Here is a 21,783-nt window from a genome sequence, read left to right as displayed (position 1 = left end):
TCCAGACTGGTGTGGATGGGTTCCGGGAGTGCAGCGTACCCCTTTCTTGTGGGGCAGATGGCCTAGACAGGGGAAGACAGAGCAGGGGCTCATAGTTGGGGGAATGGCCGCAGGAGCCAGGGTGAGGCTGAGCCCGTCACGGGGCATGGTGCTCACCACACAGCCTCTGCTTTGCAGTCAAGTCTGGGCTGCTCATTTCTTGGCCGGAAGATGGAGAAGATGACATAGGTCCCCAGGCCTTGAACTTCACCCCACAAAACCTCTTACTGACTATAGGCTACACCCACCCCTGACCTTTTGTGTTCACAAACCAGTAAGGAAACCCCCTCCTCCCAGGGGGCCTGCAGAGGAAATTCTCGCAAAGGAGGCAGAGGGGAGGGGTGAACCCTCTGCTCTCCCAGTTCTGGAATATTCTGACTGCACAATAAGGCTTTGCTTAAAAAAAAAAAAAAAAAAAAAAAAAACTTAAAAGGCCAGCATGTGTTGGCAATTTGGACTGAGCATATGGTAGTAGTTAACGGCATGCTGACATCCATCGTGCGGTTCCAAGTTCCTGCAACCCTGCGTCCCCTTTCCCAGGCTGCGGAGGCCTCTGCCCCACTCCCACATCCCCAGTGCTCCCCAGGCTCTCGGCGGACTCCAGCCCCTGCTTCCCCGTCTCCCGGCGGCCACCTGCCTGCCCCCTTCACGGCTGTTTTCAAAGCAGTGAGCAGAAAGAATCGGAGACTTCAGCCTCTCGCTCACTCAGCCCAGGGCTCGATTTAAAGGAGGACTTGGCGTTTCTGTTTGTTTCTTGGAGCTTGTTGTTTGACGTGTGTGTGTGTGTGTGTGTGTGTGTGTGGCTGGGGGAATTCCTTAATAAATAAAATTTTTCCCCTTTGCCTTCTTTCCAGAAAACCAGCATTTCCATGGCTCAGGACCCAGGGAAGAATCAACTACTGCCTTGCAACAGGATGGAAGGGAGAAGTTAATAAAGGAATCTGTCCCATGGGTGTAGCTCTAGAAAAGCTAGCAGGCATATTTTTTTAAATATAAACTGAAATGAAAATCTTGTTTATTTCCTGAACCCTCTTCGGAGGCGTCAGGGCGTTTCTGCACAGTCTTGAGAAAAGGACAGCTTGTACCTGCAGGATCGTGGGTCGTGGTGTCGGGCACCACGTTCCCTGAGGCTGGTGTCACCAGGGCCCCTGAGAGCCTCTGAGACAGAGAGGCACCTCTGCTGCATCACATGACCAACAGTCCCCAGAGGGAGCGCCCTGCTCTGCGGCCCTGGCAGTGCTTCCCACGAGAGGCAGAATACAGTGTTCCCTGTGCATCTCACGTCTGGTCTCCCCTCCGGACAGACCTTATCTACACCAGAGTCTCCACCTAAAGGGCGTGCCCTCTGCCCCTGCTCCGCCCTCTCCCTGAGCATGTACTGAGTCCAAGTTACATTTTACAGGCATCCCTTCGCTGCCTCTCCACTGCCCTGGCTCTGGGCCAAGCCACCATTTCTGTCCCCCGGGAGTAGGCAATGGCTTCCCAATCTCTCTGCTTCTGCGTGCGGCGGGATGTTTCACTGAGGAGTTACATCTCCCTGTTTCCCCTTTTTAGTTTCCCTGCCCCCACCCACGCCTCATTTTTCCGGCAGGTGCACAGGGTTTAGAATCCGTATTTCTGGAATCCTGGAAAGTCTGCAAAGCAGCCTGACAACATCCCGGCGTCTGCAGCCATCAGAATGTGAGCTGAAATCTTGCCTGGTGCCTTGGAGGGAGTGGGGAGAGAGGGGATTGCGTGTCTGGTTGCAGCTGCAGGGCTGCAGAGGGGATTTTCCCAGGCTGGGAAGGGAGTGTGCTGTGGCTCCTGACAACAGTGAGGTTTCCAGCCCAGGTGCCCAGATCAGAGAGTGTGGCAGCCTGGAGTGACAACGAGACTTTCCCGGCAGCCTAGGCAGAGTCACCGCAGGGACCATGCCAGGCGTGAGCAGTCAGGGTGTTGCAGCCACACCAGCTAGAGGACCTTGCCCCATTCCCTGAATGCCAAGTAAGGCTGTCCCTGTAGTCCTGAAGGGAAAGTGCTTCAGTGATGACCTTCCGGGGCAGGGTGCTTTGGGCCAGAATCAGACCTGGCTTCTGGGAACAGTGCCATTTCTCGAAGACGGAAATGAGGACCTATATTTGTGCCTGCCATGCACTTAGGGTGACCAGTTGTCCCAGCTTGCTCAGGGATGAAGAATTTCCCACAATGCTAGGTCTTGTTAAAGCTCTAGGGAGATGGAGGTGAGCTGTTCATCTTACTTGAAATTGTTTCCTACAAAATGGTAAATTGAAAAAAGAGAAAAAGATAGCGATACTCCCCTTTTTCCAAGTGGCAGTCTCCAAACCCCGTGCGACCCGGCTCCGGCCTCACCTCACTCTGCTCTTCCACTGCTCAGCCTGGCTCCTTGCCCCATGCTGTCCTGCCTTCCATCTCCAGCTGTGTCCCTAGGTTTCAATCTCTGGGACTCGTGGTCTTTCCCAAGGTCACCTCCCCCCTTCCAGCACCCTCACCCTGGTCCCAGTGTGTCTCCACGGCGGTCCTTTTTAATCTGCTGTGGAAATCAGCTCCACTGTGCACTTGCACAGAAGTCCCGGGCTGGACTCTGGCTAGGAGTTCACACAGAGTGGGAGCTCTGTAAATGGGTGCTGCCCAGCTGACTACAAAGCCTCCATCTGCAGCGCCGCATCCCGTATGGGCACAGGTTCAAGTCCCGGCTGCTCCACTTCCAATCCAGCTCCCTGCTAATGCGCCTGGGAAAGCAGTGGAAGATAACCCAAAGGCTTGGGCCCTGGCACCCACATGGGAGACCCAGAGGAAACTCCTGGCTCCTGGTTTGGGTGGGTCTGGCCCAGCTCCAGCTGTTGTGGCCATTCAAGGGGTGAACCAGTGGTCGGAAAACTTTCTTGCTCTCTCTCTTTCTCTCTCTCTCTCTCTGTCTCTAACTCTGCCTTTCAAATAAAATAGATAAATCTTTTAAAAATGGTTTCTCTTTTTCTTTTCCTAGAGAATAGCAGTAGACGGGAGGGTTTAATTGTTTGGAAACTTGGCCTCCTTTTGGTGGATTAATGAAAGCCAGTCATTTGGCCCACTGACTGGGGTTCATTAGCATCACATTGTTTTCTTCCTCTTGAACATTACAGTCTATTTGCTTTAATGCAATCCTTTTGGATTTTTTCTTGTAGTCACTCTAACGTGAGAGTATGTAGAGACCCTGTCACAAGTACAACTGGGGAGAATAAGAAGAAAAACTGAACCAGGAGGCAGGAATCTGAAAGTGAGGAGGTTAAAAGCAAGTCTAAATGGGTCAGCTTTAATACTGTGTATTAAGCACTGTAACCTTAATTTCTCTTAGGTTTCCTATTAAAAGATTGAGATTACCTGCTCTGATAAAAAAAAATCTATGTGCTGCTCCCAATGTGTGTGCTGTTTATACTGCGTACTCCTAGAATTTAGACATATGAAAAGGTAGGAAATCAAAGAATAGGAAAATAGAGACCAGGCAAACAGTAATGTAAAGAAAGTTCACGTTAGACAAGATGGATATTTTTAAAGATTTTTTTATTTGTAATTGACGATTATAATAGCAATTATATGTGAAAACAAAACAGATATTTTAAGACAAAAATGATACTAGGAATAAAGAGGAATACACCATACTGGGAAGATGTAACCGTTCTAAACCTGTATGGCAACTTTTAAGTAGCCTTAAAGCACATAAAGCAAAAGTGGGAGAAGTTAATAAATTCCCCAGCTCTCATCCCACCTCCCTCTCTCCCTCTCCCATCTCCTTCTTCATTATGGTTCATTTTTAGTTTGACTTTATATACAGAGAACCAACTCCATGCTAAGCACAGACTTCAACAATTTGCACCCAGGCACACACACAACATATAGAGTACAGCTTGGGAACAAAATTTGCAGTCGATTCTCATAGTATAACTCATTAGGGACAGAGGTCCTACATGGGGAGCAAGTGCACAGGCAGGCATTTGGGAAATGAAGTAGTGTAGGGAATCTCTCTCTCTTGTTCTTCCCTTCAAATAAATAAATAAAACTTTTTAAAAGTCAGAGCTTTTGGGCTGGCGGCATGGCTCACTTGGCTAATCCTCCACCTGCAGCGCCGGCATCCCATATGGGCTCCAGGTTCTAGTCCCGGTTGCTCCTCTTCCAGTCCAGCTCTCTGCTGTGGCCCGGGAAGGCAGTGGAGGATGGCCCAAGTGCTTGGGCACCTGCATCCGTGTGGGAGACCAGGAGGAAGCACCTGGCTCCTGGCTTCGGATCAGTGTAGCTCCGGCAGTAACGGCCATTTGGGGGGTGAACCAATGGAAGGAAGACCTTTCTCTCTGTCTCTCTCTCTCTCACTGTCTGTAACTCTACCTGTCAAATAAATAAATAAAAATTAAAAAAAAAAAGTCAGAGCTTCCTAGGCCTTGGGTTCCTCAGCTGTGAAACTAACCCCCTGCATGGCCATCATCTACTTGGGCCTCTCCCCATGTCCTTCATGGGACTTAAGGGGCAAAGGGAACCGGCACAGCCATGAAGTGCATGTTACCTGCTGCTCTGTGGGTACAGTCCTTTGTCTCTGACCCAGGAGACTCCTGTCTTCTTCCAGCACCGATAACACTGTAGCAGGCTAGGTTACTGGACTGCAAGTACAACAAAATATCAGATCCTTCGCATAGCTAGACAGTGGACAGTACACCATCTGCTCGAGCCACACATGGAGGATACACAAGTCACCTGGCACAGTGCCTGCCACTTGAAAGAGATTGTGTAACTGTAAGTTCTCACTTCTCTCCAGCAATCTCAGCAATCTCAGCAATCTCAGGGAAGGAGTGAATCACATGAGCTGAAGCAGGTGACTAGCATTAAAACCATCTGTTGATCATTCTGCCCATCCCTTGCACACAATGGGAACACAGGGAGCCACAGGAACAGAGAACATCCCCTTCTGTGTTAGCCCACCGACCCACACTGAGTGACGTCATTACTGGCTTTGGAGCAAGACCCATCACAGGATAACAAATTCTGCACATTTATATTCAAGAGTCAGGACACTTCCCAGAGGTCGTGTGAAATTAAATATGCACTATCAAACATTTTTTATGCTCAGATTAGCAATAACCTGCCTTATTAAACAATGAGGAAGGTGTATTTGAGGATCCTTGAGACTGACATTTCTTTATTTTCCCCACTCCTAGAGCTATGAAAGCTTAATTCATCTTTTATTAGTTCTTTAACTTTTTTGAAACAGGCTTCTTTAACAAAATTTCTTTTATTTGAAAGGCAGAGTTAAAGAAAGAGGGGGAGAGAGAGAGAGAGAGAGAGAGAGAGATCCATCTTCCATCCCCTGGTTCACTCCCCAAATGGCCACAACAGCCAGGGCTTGGCCAGGCTGAAGGCAGGAATCTGGGTCTCCCGCATGGGTAGCAGGGCTCAGGGACTTTGACCATCCTCTGCTGCCTTCCCAGGTGCTGAATTGGAAGTGGACCAGTCAGGACTCAAACCAGCACTCTGATAGGGGATGTTAGCATAGCAAATGGCAGCTTCGCCCTCTGTGCCACAGCAGCAGCCCCTGAAACTGCTTCTTTTCTTTCTGTAGCAACTTTCCCCCAACCAGCCAAGCACCCAGAGAAGGGGGAAACATGTGTGTTAGCTCCCAGTCCTACCCTGGAAGTTCAAGCGACTGAAGCAGAGTTGGCTGGTGTACAAAAGTCCAGGTGTCTACAAAAAAGCTTTAGACCCAACCTCTACTCCTGTCGCCACACTCCAGGGAGCAAGGGGTGTCTAATGACTGAGATTTCGGATGCATGGAAGAAGAGCTACCCAAACCCCACTGCCTGATATACCCATTTCCAAATCAGCACCCTATTGTGGAGCCTAATTGTACGTGTTAACCTGACTGGGCCATTGGACGCCCAGGTGGCAGGTTACACTTTATGCCTGTGAGGATGTCTTGGGGAGGGATTAGCATTCACACTGGTGGACGCTAAAGCATCTTGCTCTCCACACTGGGTGGACAGTGGTCACTCTGTTGAAGCCTGATGAGGACAAAAGGCAGAGAAAGGTGGGCTTTGCTCTCTGCCAATGGCATGGGCTGGGACTGTGATCGCCTCCCGCCCTGCCCTCTGCTGGTTCTCAGCCCTTTAGACTCAGACTGGAACCTTCATAGTGGACTCTGGCTCTCGGGACTTTGAACTACATCACCAGCTTCCCTGGGTCTGCGGCTCGTAGGCGTGGGTCACGGTGGATCCTGACCACAGTTATTCTCCAGTCCAGCAAGTGCAAACTTCACTCACTCGTTCCCCCCCTCATCCTCTCACCCCAGCAATACTGAGCAGTGACTGAGACCTGGTCTCCGCCCTCGGGCTCCTGGTCTTGCTGGAGTCCAGGCAGTGGGGTGACAGGTAAAACATTAAGGCACACGACGTGATACAGCCTGAAGGGAGCTTGATCCGTAATCGATCATGGAGGGAAGGAGCAGGCAGAGAAGAGCTGACACCCGAGAACTGAGCCGGCTGCAGTCTGACTTTATCATGTGGGAAATGAGCAAATTCTCCGCATCCGGGTTGCAGGTGCCCAAGGCCTGAGGGGACATTCAACATCCGGGTTAGTATCCAAAACACAGCACTGGCCGGACCCCATGCACTTCTGGGCTTTGCTGGGCCTTTCTTCCTTTGCCACAGGGCCCCTGCTGATCCCTGCTCTCCCTAACAAGCACGTACGCCTCGAGCAGAGAGCAAAGCGAAATGCCTCCAGTCTGTCCCCAGCACTCCATCCTGGGTGTCAAAGTATCCCTGCAGACCGTGCACTGGCTCTCGAGTGCTCAGCCCCTGACAGGGTCAGCCAGGCTGACCTCCCGGCTTTCAGCCCTCCCCCTGCCTCCGGGAGATAGCATCCAGGCTGTGGGGTGGTCTGTGGCTCATGTCCTCACAGCAGAGAGGTGGCGGGCCTTTGGGTCTGCAGGCGGCTCTGCGCCTCCCTGTCTCCATGGCTCCCTGTCTCCATGGCCCGGCCTGGCTCCAAGCCTCTGACCTGAGCGAGCTGGGACACAGCAGCCCTGGAGGTCTGAGGCCAGGAAGGCTCCGGCCTTTGTGTGGCCAAGGTGTGGCTCACTGTGTTTATTCTGCAAAGCCCACATGAAGCTTGTGCTGGGTGGTTTGTGACGGAGACCACACCCAGTCTGCACCAAAGCAGGGGGCAGCCGGTGCCAGCAGCAGGGCCCTTGTCGCTGAGAGGGTGGGGGTGTCTGAGTGCAATTCTGGACTTCCTAAATGAGGCTCTTCACCACACCCCTTCTACAAGCCCCCTTAAAGCCCCTGGGCTTCCAGCCAGGGCATCCCAGAGCTGACGAATGGTCCTCCGTCCAGACTGCTCCGGCCTGGAGGAGAGGCGCTGGCACCATTGAGGTACCAGAGGGCAGCGGGCAGTACCAGGTACCACCTGCAGGGGACTGCTGTCCCAGCCCACCACCCAGCGCTGGCTTCGCAGGGGAGCATAAGGCTTACACTGCGCAGCTGCTGTCTCCGCTCACAAGACGGCTGGGGAGGAGGTGGCTGGGAGCGGAAGCTCATTCGCAAGGGGCCGGCGCTAGGGCTCTAGGTGTTAAGCTGCAGCCTGCAACACTGGCATCCTATTAGAGTGCTGGTTCAAGTCCTGGCTTCTGATCCAGCCTCCTGCTAACGCAGAGCAGTGAAAGGGGCCCCGGGTGCTTGCATACCTGCCACTCATGTGCGAGACCCAGATGGAGTTCCAGGCTCCTGTCTTTGGCCTGGCCCAGCCCTGGCTTTTGCAGTCATCTGGGAAGTGAATTAGCAGACAGAAAATTCTCCTCTCTCTCTGTCTCTGTTATGCTGCCTTTCAAACAAATCAAATGAACCAATCAATTTTTATTTTATTTTTTATTTTTTTAAAGAATTATTATTTTTTTTTTTTTGACAGGCAGAGTGGACAGTGAGAGAGAGAGACAGGTGAGAAAGGTCTTCCTTTGCCGTTGGTTCACCCTCCAATGGCCGCCGCGGCCGGCGCGCTGCGGCCGGCGCACCACGCTGATCCAAAGGCAGGAGCCAGGAGCCAGGTGCTTTTTCCTGGTCTCCCATGGGGTGCAGGGCCCAAGCACCTGGGCCATCCTCCACTGCACTCCCTGGCCACAGCAGAGGGCTGGCCTGGAAGAGGGGCAACCGGGACAGAATCCGGCGCCCCGACCGGGACTAGAACCCGGTGTGCCGGCGCCGCTAGGCGGAGGATTAGCCTAGTGAGCCGCGGCGCCGGCCTTAAAGAATTATTTTATCTATTTGAAAGACAGAGTTACAGAGAGAGGTAGAGCCAGAGAGAGAGAGAGGGCTTCCATTTTGCTGGTTCAGTCCCCCAAATGACTGCAATGGCCAGAGCTGAGCTGATCCGAAGCCAGGCGCCAGGAGCTTCTTCCAGGTCTCGCACGTGGATGGAGGGGCCCAAGGACTTGGGCCATCTTCTACTGCTTTCCCAAGCCAAAGCAGAGAACTGGATTGGAAGTGGAGCAGCCTGGAGTAGAACCAGAGCCCATACGGGATGCCGGCGCTGCAGGCTGGGGCTTTAACCCACTGCGCCACAGCGCCGGCCCCAAACCAATCAATTTTTAAACAAAAAGCTCAACTCGAAATGCAGTGACTGCACCTGCTCTGATGATGCCGTGACCTTTGTCACATGGTCAACCCAGGTCAGCTCACACGCCCTGGACATTTTGGAACATAGACCTCGGCCAGCCTCTGGGCCAGATGCTAAGAAGACCAAAGTGGGACAGACACGGGTGCTTGAGGGACCCAGCTTCGAGGGGAGACAGACATACATGAGGGTACTTCAAAAAGTTCATGAAAAAATGAAATCAAAAGATAAGTTTATTTTGGTACAAGAAATTAAAATCTTTGCGTAGTTTTTTCCACAATATGTTTTTTCCATGAACTTTCTGAAGACCCTGTATGTGTGGATTTTAAAGTTTTTCTTCACCAAAATGAACTTATCTTTTAATTCTATTTTCCACAAACTTTTATGCTAATTAATTAATTACAAAGGTAGACATAGAGAGAGCCCCCAGCTGCTGCCTCACTTCCCAAATACCCACAATGGCTGGGGCTGGGCTGGTCAAAGCCAGGAGCTGGGAACTAACCCAGGGCTGTGATGTGAATGGCGGAAACCCAAATACTTGAACCGTCACCACTGCCTCCCAGGTCTGCTGGCTTCGAGGCTAAGGCTGCCTCGAGGTGGAGCCTGGGCGGTCACACTTCCAGCTCTCTGGCTTTGTGTGTCCCCAGGGTCTCCACAATTCGGAGTCTGTGGGAGAGGCTGAGGCAGGCTTAGCCGGGTTCTCCATCCAACAGGCACCCTGGCCTGTGCAGAGAAGCAGAGCTTCTCTCATCACACAAAGGGGCTCCTCTCGGGGCCTCTGGGACCGGGGCAGGGGTGGGAGGCAGGTGCTGGCTGCCAGGTCTGGCACTGGGCAGGAGCCTGGCAAAAGATCACCTTCGGAGGGGCAGGGGTGGGGCCAACACTGTGGCACAGCAGGTTAAAGCCCTGGCCTGCAGTGCCGGCATCCCATATGGGCGCCAGTTCTAGTCCCAGCTGCTCCTCTTCCGATCCAGCTCTCTGCTATGGCCTGGGAAAGCAGTGGAAGATGGCTCAAGTCTTTGGGCCTCTGCACCCATGTGGGAGACCCAGAAGAAGCTCCTGGCTCCTGGCTTCAGGTCGGCCGAGCTCCAGCCATTGTGGCCATTTAGGGAGTGAACCAGCGGGTGGAAGACTTCTCTATGTGTGTGTCTCTACCTCTCTCTATTACCATGTCTCTCAAATAAATAAAATAATAATAATAATAAAAAGAAGGGCAGGGTGTGCTGCTGCAATGCTGAGGGCCGTGGTGGGGACTAGAACGCTCTCCCATGCGGGCCAGAGCCCGGGAATCTTCTGCAAAGAGACTGCTGTCATCCATGGGCAGGCTCCAGGGAATTAAAGCGGTGCTCCCGGATTTAGCAAATAAAAATCCAGGTGTCCGGTAAAATGTGAATTTATTACAAACACTGAATAACTTTTAGGGTCAATACCTGTAGTCACACTTGAGCCTGTAATAGTTGGGACATCCCTTTTTTAGTACAAACATCATTCATTGTTTTCCTGAAATGCAAATTTAGCTGGGCATGAGATCAAGGACAGCCAAGGACCAGTTACTCAGGCAGCTGGGCCAGGGGAGGCAATGGCCGGGACCTGGTGGGGCCGGGACTCTCCATACCTACGGGGGTGCGGCCACACGCGAGCTCCGTGGACAGGGAGGGAGTGAACACCTGCATGTCACTCTCCTCCGTCTGATCTGATGTCCCCACCAGCGGGCCCCAAGCACAGAGCAGGGCAGGGAAGGATTCGGCACAGCCGGCTGACAGAGTTCCATCTCCTCCCGACTGTTTCCTCGGCAGTCGGATTAACCACACTGCACTCCCCTTCCCTAGGACGTGCCATGGCTCCCGCTGCCCAGCACCTAAGTGCAGTCTGTCAGGAAGCTCAGCCTTTCCCATCTAGTCCCCTGGAACACACCCACTGCTCTGAGCAGACAGGACTTCTGGGCCAACAGCGAATCCACTGCAGCTCAGCTCAGCCTCAGGGCCTTCACTTCTGCTACCCTCTTGGACAGTCATGGACTCACAGCTGGAAAGGCCTACGTGGTGGCGGGGAGGGGGAGACATCTGTTCTCACCCCCTTCCACCCAGACAAGCAACCTCAGGCTTGGCAAAAGCGACACAAGCAAGCCGCTTCTCCTCCAGCTGGTCACCCCCCCTGCCGTTAGGGCCCCGAGGTGGGCTCTGCCAGGACGCCATCATGGGCTGCCCATCAGGGCCGGATGGAAAGCCATGGTTCTGTCCCAGTCACTAGACGCCGCCCGTCCCGCCTCCCTGGCCAGGACAGAAGGTTCTTTTTCTTAGCTTTCCCTGCAGCACAGTGCCGGGAACACGAGCGCAGCAATTTTCTTTCAAAAGTCCACCCTTTGATTGCAGCTCAACAACGCAATCACAGTGATTAAGCAAAGAAAGCTCTGCCTCGCTCGGTCCTCGTGGTCTGATGGGGGAAACCAGAGGCTTAGGAATCAGCCCAGGGTGTGTGTGCACGCGCGTGTGTACGTGTGTGCATGCATGTGCACACACTGTGCATGTGTGTGTGCGCGTGTGTATGTGTGTGCACGTGTATGTGTGTGTGTCTGCATGTGCATGTGTGTATGTGTGTGTGAGCGTGTGCAGGTGTGCGTGTGTGCGCAAGTGTGCATGTGTGTGGGTGTGCATTGTGCACGTGTGTGCACGTGCGCGCGCGTGTGTGCATGTGCATGCATGAGTGCGTGTGTGCACGTGTGTGCGTGCACATGTGCATGTGTGTGCATGTGTATGTGCATGTGTGTCTGCATGCGCATGTGTGCGTGTATGTGTGTGCAAGCGTGTGCACGTGTGCATGTGCACGCAAGTGCGCATGTGTGCACGTGTGTGCGCGTGTGTGTGCGCATGCGTTAGTGCGTGTGTGCACATGTGTGTGTGAGTGTGCATGTGCCTGCGTGTGTGCGCATGTGCGTACATGTGCATGTGTGTGCGTGTGTGTGCGTGCACATGTGTGTGTGTGCGTGCATGTGTGTGAGTGTGCATGTGTATGTGTGTGCATGTATGTGTGCACGTGTGTGCGTGTTTAATAAGCCTTTGTTGCATTTACTCTGGTGCCAGAGATCCTCCCGCAGCTGGAAGTGGCATCCAGTGTCCTGCCTGGTGGAGGGAGGCCTTTCCCAGGAGCCCTCTGCTCCACCTCCCCCGGGGCACAGTTGCATTCAGACAAGATTAGCTTCTTTTTTTTCTTTCTTTCCTTTTTTTTTTTTTTTTTTTTGACAGGCAGAGTGGACAGTGAGAGAGAGAGACAGAGAGAAAGGTCTTCCTTTTGCCGTTGGTTCACCCTCCAATGGCCGCCGCGGCACTACGCTGATCCGATGGCAGGAGCCAGGTGCTTCTCCTGGTCTCCCATGGGGTGCAGGGCCCAAGCACTTGGGCCATCCTCCACTGCACTCCCGGGCCACAGCAGAGAGCTGGCCTGGAAGAGGGGCAACCGGGACAGAATCCGGCGCCCCAACCGGGACTAGAACCTGGTGTGCCGGCGCCGCAAGGCGGAGGATTAGCCTAGTGAGCCGCGGCGCCGGTCACAAGATTAACTTCTACACGAAGCTCAACTTCGAAATTAAAATCAGAAACACCCAACTTTTTTTTTTTAAACTTTGCCATTCTCCACCTGGGTCCCTGGGTGGGTTTCACGGACGCTGTGAATCCTTTCAAACATGTAGGGGTGGGCGTTACCGCGCGGTTAAGCTGCCAGCCAGGATGCCCACATCCCATTGGAAAGTACCTGGGCTTAATGCCCAGCTCTGCTCCTGACACCAGCTTCCTGCTAGTGCAAACCTTGGGAGGCAGCAGTGAGGCCCAAGAAATTGTGTCCCTGCCACCCAGGGAGGAGCCCTGCATTGCGTTCTGAGCTCCTACCTTTGACCCCAGGCCAGCCCTCGCCATTGTGGACATTTGAGGAGTGAACCAGGTCCTCAAATATATGAGCTCTCCCTAGTTGTCCTTTATTCCAGTTTCCCTGCCTCTCAGATAAATAAATAAAGTTTTAAAAATATATAAGTATAGGGGCTGGTGCCGTGGCATCGCAGGTAAAGCAGCCGCCTGAAGTGCCAGCATCCCATATGGGCGCTGGTTTGAGGCCCAGTTGCTCCACTTCCAATCCAGCTCTCTGCTGTGGCCTGGGAAAGCAGCAGAAGATGGCCCAAGTCCTTGGGCCCCTCCATCCACGTGCGAGACCTGGAAGAAGCTCATGGCTCCTGGCTTCGGATTGGTGCAGCTCCGGCCATTGCAGCCATCTGGGGAGTGAACCGGTGGATGGAAAACACTCTCTCTCTCTCTTTCTCTCTCTCTCTCTCTCTTCTCTGCCTTTCCTCTCTCTCTCTCTCTCTGTAACTCTGACTTTCAAATAGGTAGATAAATCTTTAAAAACAAATAAAAATCATGTATATGATCCTAATATATTAAAAAAATTCTTAGATGAGTCTACAATGCCATAGCATTGAGAACCACAAGTGCAGGATATGGTTTCTCCACTCACGACCATAAACCAGGTGCTTCTTCCACTTAGCGGTGCCAGCCCAGTGTGGGGGACACTGGTGGTGTTGGGCAGGGGGCCCTGGAATCTCCGGTGACTTGGAGTCAGCCAGAAAGTCTTGGGCATCTTCTCGCTGTGCCCTCCTCTGACCAGCAGCATCCTCACTACCTGGGAACTTGCTAGAAACACCTTCCCCGCGTCCACCTGAGATTTCCTGGATCAGAAGGTCCAGGGGGCTGCAGTCAGCTGAGGCAGTGTGTCACAGTGCAGGCCCGCAGGGCACCAAGGCATCACCCCGGCGGGGGGGCACTGTTGGGTGGGTTGCCCGCCTTCTGTCCAGCCTCTGACGCCCTGATTGCTCCCCCAACGCAAGCCTCGCTGGTGTGGACCCCTCGGTTCGAGTGGTCCTTATGCCCACACTGTGTCCCTAGTGGTCCACAGGTTACTATCGGCTGGAAACCTCTCCCCCTCAGAACCTCTCCCCACAGCCTGGAGCCTCTCTCTGCCAGCTCTGGGTCTATGCAGCCAAGACAGAGCCCCTGGCGTGACTCTCAGAGCCAGAGAGAATTTCTTCCCACGGAGCTGAGCAAGGCGCTGCATGCGTGAATGAGAGCACATGGTGTGCACATGCGTGTGCATGTGTGGATGTGTGTGTGCAGCATCCGTGTGTGTGTGTAGCCATCTCTTGTTTCCAACAGCACAGAGTACAGAAAAGATTCCTTTGGACGCATGACCCAAGCATCTGTGACTCTGAGATCCCTGGCAGCATGACGCAGACCCAGGAACCCCGGCACCCTGCGTTTCATCTCTTGGTCATTTTTCCTGGAGTCTCTAAAAGGGGACTTGATGAATTCCTGAACCCACTGATCCACTGCAGGTGTCCTGGAACTCCTGGGTTCTCCTCCTGTGGCTCCCCAGCCATGCCCACTGCTCCCCACTGTGTCTGAAGGACTCTTGGCAAAGTGACCATTGAAGGCCACCATGGCCCACTCCCCATGGCTGGGCAGTGGTGATGCCAGGCTCTGCCTCTGTGTGAATAAGGGAGAAGAGTGTTGTCTCCCACCTGTCTCCCAGGAGGTCCCTCTTAGAAGCAGCCCCCTTGGCTCCTTCCTGCAGGGCCTGCCCACCTCCCTCCACCTGAGTCTTCCAGGTGTCCCAAACAAACATAGGCAGCGCCCACTGGCAGAGGGGTGACACGCACGTCACTGTTGACACCATCTGCTTGCACATTTCAGCTATGAACTTAGGCTTACCACTTGTGCAGTGTTCATATTCTCATTTTTTAGAAACGGTTCTTAAACTTCAAGGCAATGCCATGCAAAAGGGAATGGCCAGCCCATGGGCTGTATATGTAATCATTTGGTCTGGCCTTGCCAAGACAACTGCAGGTAAGACTCAAAATTCAATAAATCTATAGCAGCAGGCTCATTTTTAAGATGATAATTCTCTGTCCTGCAAATGATGCTATCAGTATCCAAGTGGCCCTCACCAGAGAAAAGCTCTCCCACCCCGTATATCCATGGTGCTTGTGTACTTTGGCATTTCTGGAGGAAATGCTTTAGGAAGCCCACAGAACACCAGGCATGGTAGGTGTGCCAGTGGTCCCCTGTCGCCCCAGGACACATCATGGGGAAGGCAGCGCTGTTACCCAGCCCAGGCTCCCACAAGCCTTTCCTTTCCCCCGCTCTGCACTCAGGCCCCAGCCACCCCTGGCATCATGTAAGTTTCCAGCAGTAGCTTTTGTGATACCATTCAGACACAGTCATTCACAGACCGTGAGTTCCTAACCTTACAACTCTCCCCAAGAACAACAGTCACAGTGTACTTGTGAGGCTCGCTGGCCCTTTGGGGACAAAGCAAAGAAGGCAGAAAAAAAAAAGAGGGTCAACATTGTAGTGCCGTTTGTGGCATCAGTACCCCATGTCAGATGCCAGTTCCAGTCTCAGCTGCTCTGCTTCCCATCCAGCTCCCTGCTAATGCACCTGCAGAAGCAGGGAAGATGGCCCAAGTGCTTGGGCACCTGCCACTCACGAGGGAGACCCGGATGGAGTTCCTGACTCCTGGTTTCCACCTGGCCCTGCCTGGCTATTAACGCCATATGGGGCGTGCACTAGCGGGTGGAAGATCTCTCTGTTACGCTCTTCTAAGAAATGAAAAAGGAGGAAAGGGCAGGAAGGAAGGAGGAAGGGAAGAGAGAAAGAAGAGCCAGCACTAAGGGCTCTGGAGTCAGAGCCGTGTGTGAACCCTCCCCTGCTTAGGGAGGGGATCAGGTTCTTGGGGCTCGGCCCAGGTGTGAGCACAGGGCGCCTGACGTCAGCACACACGTGACGTCTGCGTGTGTTGACATGGCACAGGCAGAAAGCAGCAGGTCCATCCGCGCCCCGCTCGTGCTGCGGTCTGCGCCCTCGGCCACCTCCACCTCGGGGGACCCCGCAGTCCTCCCCGCCCTGGAAGCTGGCTCCGCCCTCAGCTCTGAGCCCTTTGCTCATCTGCCGGGACCTACCGAGAACGATGGGAGGAGCGAGTATCTGGCGCGCCCAGGGAGGCCACGTCCTCACCCCCGTCCGTCCGTCTGTCAGTCCGTAGGGTGAGCAGGAGGGACAGGCAGGCAGGGGCTCGGCTGCTGTTCACGTCTCTCTACACGCTGAGGCTTCCTTTTTACCAGAGGGCAAGGACGGGGCAGGGAAGGTTCTCAGGGCGTGTTCTCTGCCGAGTCAAAGTCCACAAATGGCTCTCTGGAGCTTGGGGGAACAGCAGAGCCTGGGACCCTACTCAGGTGTCCTGAGTCCTGGCTGCAGGGGAGGCAGCCGTACCATCCTGCGTCATAGTCGGTCAGCCTGGCCAGGACACAGGCTGGGGAGGGAGCAGGTGGGGCTGGGGCTGGAGGCTGGCCAAAGCCCCGTTAGGCCAGGGGGACTCGCTAGCATCACCCATAGGAGGAGGACTGTTCTGTGCCCCTCTGGGTCCGACCTCCCTGCATCACATTTCTGTGGCTAGAGGACCAGTGCTGAGAGGAGGGGGTTCACTGCTCTCTTTACAGTTTTCCGGGTTTACACGTGGCTGTCCTCGGGTGCTCCGCCAGCCCCCTCCGCGGTGGCACTCCCAATCTCTTCTCTGTGTGTCTGACTTTCCTATGGGCTTTCACCATTGTCAAAAGCCACTTGGCCTTGGAGGGGGCAGATGCTGCACCTCCTGGGTCAAGCCCTGCCTGGGGCCTGGGGCCTTAGAACCAGCGTTTTCTTATCCTGCCCCTGCCCAGCCTGGCCGCCTGTCTCTAAGGCTCAGATAGGTGCAGGGGAGGCTGGGCTACTGTCCCCTGTGGACTCTGGGTGAAGGCATCTAAGCTCCCTCTGTGCCCCCATGAGGTCCGTGGTCAGATCCCACCCGGCTCTACCGCCTCCCCTGGGTGCCTCCACTGGGAACCATGGCTGTGGCTCCCGGACCCCACCGTGCTGGTAAGCAGGCTCCCAGTGAGGTGCCACCATGGCGCCACCTTCTGCCATGTAGTGCCAGGAAAAGCGCTAGGCTTTGCTGCATGGCCCAAAGCCCAAGCCTGTGGGGAAGCCACTTCTTCCACTGGAACCCGAAGGTGGGGTGCGCTCGGCCGCTGAAGCCAGGAGGGCGCCGGGTGAGGGAGTCCGTGTGATGGCAGCCACTCTGGACCTCCGCTCACTCCTCTCTGAGGGTGGACAGATTCTTGTTGAGTCAGACTGGTCTTGGCTGGGCCTCTCCTTGGGGCTATGCCTGGCTTCCGAATGGAATGTTTTCCCACACTCTCCTGTGCCCCTAAACAGATTCTGTTAGCTTCTGCCACACTGCCCCACAGAGGCCTGCATGCGTGCACCCCAGGCTGAGAGCCAGCTGAGCTCCTCTCTCCTCCTGGAGCTCCATTTACCATCAGGAGAGTGGGCTCCCCCTTTCTTCAAAAAGATTTATTTATTTGAGAGGCAGAGTTACGGAAAAAGGGAGGGAGGAGAGAGAGGGAGAGAGAGAGAGAGATCTTCCATCTGCTGGTTTACTCCCCAAATGACCACAGCGGCTGGAGCTGGGCTGATCCAAAGCCAGGATCCAGGAGCTTCTTCTGGGGCTCCCACATGGGTGCAGGGGCTCAAGCACTTGGGGCATCTTCTACTGCTTTCCCAGGCCATAGCAGAGAGCTGGACTGGAAGAAGAGCAGCCAGGACTCGAACCAGCACCCATATGGGATGCCGGCACTTCAGGGGGAGGCTTTGCTTACTTCGCCACAACGCCAGCCCCAGAACAAGTGCTTTCAACCCTGCATTATTTGCGGGTTAACAGCAGCTGTGTCTCACTTGGGACAGGTGGGAGGCACACACTGGGGGTCTTCCCACCCTCAGCCTTCTCTGTCCACCTCCTGATCATGGTCAGAGAGTGAGTGGCCTTCCAGCCTCAAAAGTTGAGTCTTAATTAGCCCAAACCATTTGTGGTCATCCCTTTTATCCTGTTACGCAGCCTCCAACGCTTGGATCCGCTCGCCCAGTGTGCAAGTGCGCAGCAAGCCAGGCACTGACACTGGGCATTTGTGGCAAAGCACAGAGCACCTTTGGGAATCTTTAAAAACAAAGCAGACTTGCTTGTTTGAAAGGCAGGGTGGCAAGAGAGAGGGAGAGAGAACTTCCCAAATGGTCACAACAGCCAGGGCTGGGCTAGGTCAACGCCAGGAGCTGGGAGCACCATCCAGGTCTCCCTCATGGGCGACAGCGCCCCAAGTACTTGGGCCATCATCTGCCACCTCCCCAGGCCCAGTAGCAGGAAGCTGGATCAGAAGCAGAGCAACAGGTACTCCAACCAGCACTCCAATAAGGGCTTAACCCATTGCACCACAACGCCAGCCCCCAGAGCTTTGGGGAACCCTGAAGATGGTAAATTGATGATCGTGAGTTTTTGCTTAGGGCCTGGGATTCCTGGGGAAAACACTCTAGACAAGACTGAATATCAAGATGATATCTGTGGAGGAGATAAACGACCACTCCTCCATTTAGGGAGTTGGTTTTGGTAAGCAGGGGGTTTGTAAAGAAGGTTGGAGCTAAGAGCAGGAGATGTGGGATGGGGCGGGGGTGCGGCTGGGAGTACCCAGCATTGTATCGAAGGCACTGTGTTGGAACGGGCAGTGCATGAAGTGGTTCACATGCCGGTGGGGCTGCCCACAGCCTATACTGAAGTGCCTGGCTCAAGTCCTGGCTCGGCTCCTGGTTCCAACTTCCTGCCAGGGCACACCCTGGAAGGCAGCAGTGGTGCCGGAAGTGCTTGAGTTCCTGCCTCCCCTGTGGGAGTCCCAGAATGAGTTCCTGGCTCCTGCCTTCCCCCTGGCCCAGTCCTAGCTGCTACAGGCATTTGGAGAATCAAAAGATGGGTTCTGTCTCTCTCTGTCTCTTTGCCTCTCAAATAAAATAAATAAATAAAAGTTGGAGGGAAAGGCACAGTCTGGGGCCTCAGTTTCCCCCTTGCCAGTGACTCAGCACTTCCGGCACTGTCTCATGTCTGCAGGTACAAAGGCCCCATGCTGAGGGCCCCACCCAACACCTAGGCTGCAGGAGCACTGGACTCTGGAACCCACCGAGGACACATGCTCCCCTGGCTTAGAGTCTTGCTCCTAAACCAATTTTATTTTAACCTCGGGACCCTCGCACCTTCACCAGGACCATGCTAAGGTGTCCTGGGGTCCTGGGGTCCTACACGACATGGAATCTTCTGAGAGCTTCCTCCCTTCCTGTCCTGTAGCTCATTCTCATTGTCCACCACTTAAACTCCCACCGAGGCAGCCCAGTTCCAAGCGCACAGGCCACAGGGATCTGCATTTGCAGTGTAACAGCCGAGGGCAGAAGTCCCTGGCAAGGCAGGAAGCCGAGGTCTGTTTCAGGTGGCCCAGAGGTACCAGGAGGCCGGCGTTTTGTCGTAGGCTTGCTGTGATCTCCCCACTTCCAGCCCGCAGTGCCCGGAGGAGGAGGGTTGGCCCCAGAAAGGGGGCCTTCTTTTCTGTGGCTTTCAAAGGCGCCCCCTGCAGGACATCAGCACAAGTTCTTGCCTGAGCTTGGCTTTTCTTAAATGCACATCAAGCCTGTTTTGCAAAATTGCCTTCAGAAAGAACAAGCCTGGGGGCTGGCTACCTGCTGGCAATGGGGAGCTGAGAACACCTGGGAACACAGGGTAAGGCCCTCCGCCTTGCCCAGGACACTTGGCTCCTCCTGAACGGGGAGGGTGAGAGTTTGGAAGCAGGGTGCAGAGCTGTGGGAGGCAGAACTAGGACCAGCCAGTGACTGGGGGCGTCTTGGAGGGAGCATGCTGGCAAGACCAGCAGGGGAAGCAAGACCTTGGGTCCGAAGCAGGAGGAAGTCAGTGGGTAACTCTCAGAGCCCAGGGTTTGGGTTCCGAGCCATTGATACCAGCGTTCTGTTTATCTGCATCACTCCAAACAGCAGGCTTGTATTCCTAGTGCATCTCCCCACTGTTAATGTCACCTCACTGAGTCACCTCTATGGGAGATGAGAATTTGGCGCCTCCCACTATATGTAAACATACAAGCGTATCCCGAAAGGTTTGTAGAAAATGGAATTAAAAGATGAACTCATTTTAGTGCAAACAACAACAACAACAAAAATCCCCTATGAAAGAAGAGAAGTTGGGGCCAGCATTGTGGCATAGTGGGTTGAGCAGTTACCTGCAACACCAGCATCTCACAGGGGCACTGGTTCGTGTCCCGGCTGCTCCACTTCTGATCCAGCTCCCTGCTAATGTGCCTGGGAAAGCAACAAAAGATTGTCCAAGTGCCTGGACCCCTGCACTCATGTGGGAGACCCAGATGAAGCTCCTGGCTCCTGGCTTTGGGCTGGCCCAGCTCTGCCCAATGTAGCTATCTGGAGGGTAAACCAGCGGATGGAAGATTCTCTCTCTCTCTCTCTCTCTCTCTCTCTCTGTCTTCATGTGTGTGTGTGTGTGTGTGTGTGTGTGTCGTCCTCTCTCTGTGTAACTCTACCTTTCAAATAAATAAATGAATCCTTAAAAAATTTTTAGAGGGGGCCGGAACTGTGGCGCAGAGGGTTAACGCCCTGGCCTGAAGCGCCAGCATCCTATATGGGTGCCAGTTCGAGACCTTGCTGCTCCACTTCCAATCCAGCTCTCTACTATGGCCTGGGAAGGCAGTAGAGAATGGCCCAAGTCCTTGGGCTCCTGCACCCGTGTGGTAGACTGGGAGGAGGCTCCTGGCTCCTGGCTTCAGATTGGTTCAGCTCCAGTCGTTGCAACCAATTGGAGAGTGAACCATCGGATGGAAGACCTCTCTCTCTCTCTCTATATGCCTCTCCTCTCTCTGTTTAACTCTGACTCTCAAATAAATAAATAAATCTTTTTAAACATTTTGTTTTAGAAGCAAGAGGAGGAACTGTGACCCTGTGGGACTCACGACTGGCCCGACAGCAGACACCGGAGCAGGTTCCTGGCCCCAGTCACACCTCCAAAGAAAAGGCCCGCTCCTTGCTGTGAATCAACCTCTTGCACGGGACCACAGGGACGGGACAGGGACAAAAACCAAGGAAACTGGTGACGTCAAAGTGACATTGGTTAGTGTAGCTGGGAGTGGCTTCTGGTGGTAAGAGTGGTTGCACCTCAACACGGCTCCAGCCAAGGCCGGGTTTCAGCGACCACTTAAGATGCGGTGTCAGATGCCTGAAGTCCTGCTTTTCTGCCATGCCCTCCTGTGCGGCCAGCAGGGTGTGACAGGGAGTATCTGACCCCAGGATGGGACCCTGGGTCAGTGTGGGGTTGTGTGCATACTGACTGGAACTAACACTGAGACAGGAGAGATAAAAATTACACCACCCAGACAAGAGATTTTTAAAAATTGCTTGAAGAGAATAAAACTGACACTTAACACTGATCACCTTGTAGCCGGTGCTGCAGGAACTCTGCTGGGTGGTGAGGGCGCCCCCGTGTGTCGCTGCCATGTAATGTCACCTCGTCTTGGCGGCATCGGCTTGCTTCCTCCTGTCGCATCATTTGGTGAGCTCTGAGGTAAACGGGTGGCTTCGGTCGTCTCTTCCCCCCTCTTGGCACCTCCCTGCACCTGCTCAGCGCTGCCCACCTGTAAGCTTCACTCTGACTTAAGGACTCGCTCACTTTGTGTAGCTGACAAGGTCTTCAGCGTCTCACCTGGCAGCACCCTCTCCAGCGAGGGGGATTTCACACCAGTGGCAGAGCCACACGGGGTACATTTTAGGGCAGGAGTTTGGGGGTGCACCACAGCCAGTCTCACCGTGTTGGGAGGAGGGATCGACAGTGAGATCCCGGGCCTGAGCACAGGAGTCCTTGCACTCTGACTGCTGAGGTCCCGAGACAGCCGCTTCCCAGCTGCGTGACACTGGATGGCCTCCTTGCCCTTTTCAACATCAGTTTGTCCATCTGTAGGGGGAGCTAACACCCTCCCAGGTGTGGCCACACTTAGAAATAACGTATGCAAATCCCGGGCATTGGCATTGGCCAGTCAGCAGACCTGAGGCTTAACCCCAGCAGCTTCCCTTCCCGATTGCACTTGACCTGGGTAATTAGCCCTTTGAGCAAAACATTGCCTTCCAAGTGTGTCTAGACTCTGCTCCCCTTTCATCCACCTCT

The 21,783-nt window shown here is 54.1% G+C and overlaps 1 long non-coding RNA gene across 1 annotated transcript; it reads left to right on the top strand.

The window, feature by feature from the left end:
* The first annotated feature begins 1,447 nt into the window (after window positions 1–1,447).
* On the top strand, window positions 1,448–21,052 carry LOC149128180 (uncharacterized). Its single transcript, XR_016230542.1, has 2 exons — window positions 1,448–1,719; window positions 20,543–21,052. It is a non-coding gene; the product is annotated as an uncharacterized LOC149128180 (long non-coding RNA).
* The last annotated feature ends 731 nt before the right edge of the window (window positions 21,053–21,783 follow it).

The sequence above is a fragment of the Oryctolagus cuniculus genome, chromosome 2 (genome assembly GCF_051225735.1).
Source record: "Oryctolagus cuniculus isolate XC-2025 breed Fujian yellow rabbit chromosome 2, ASM5122573v1, whole genome shotgun sequence".
Lineage (NCBI taxonomy): Eukaryota > Metazoa > Chordata > Mammalia > Lagomorpha > Leporidae > Oryctolagus > Oryctolagus cuniculus.
The sequence above is the reverse complement of the archived record's forward strand: the minus strand, read 5'-3'. Positions and strand labels throughout refer to the sequence as shown.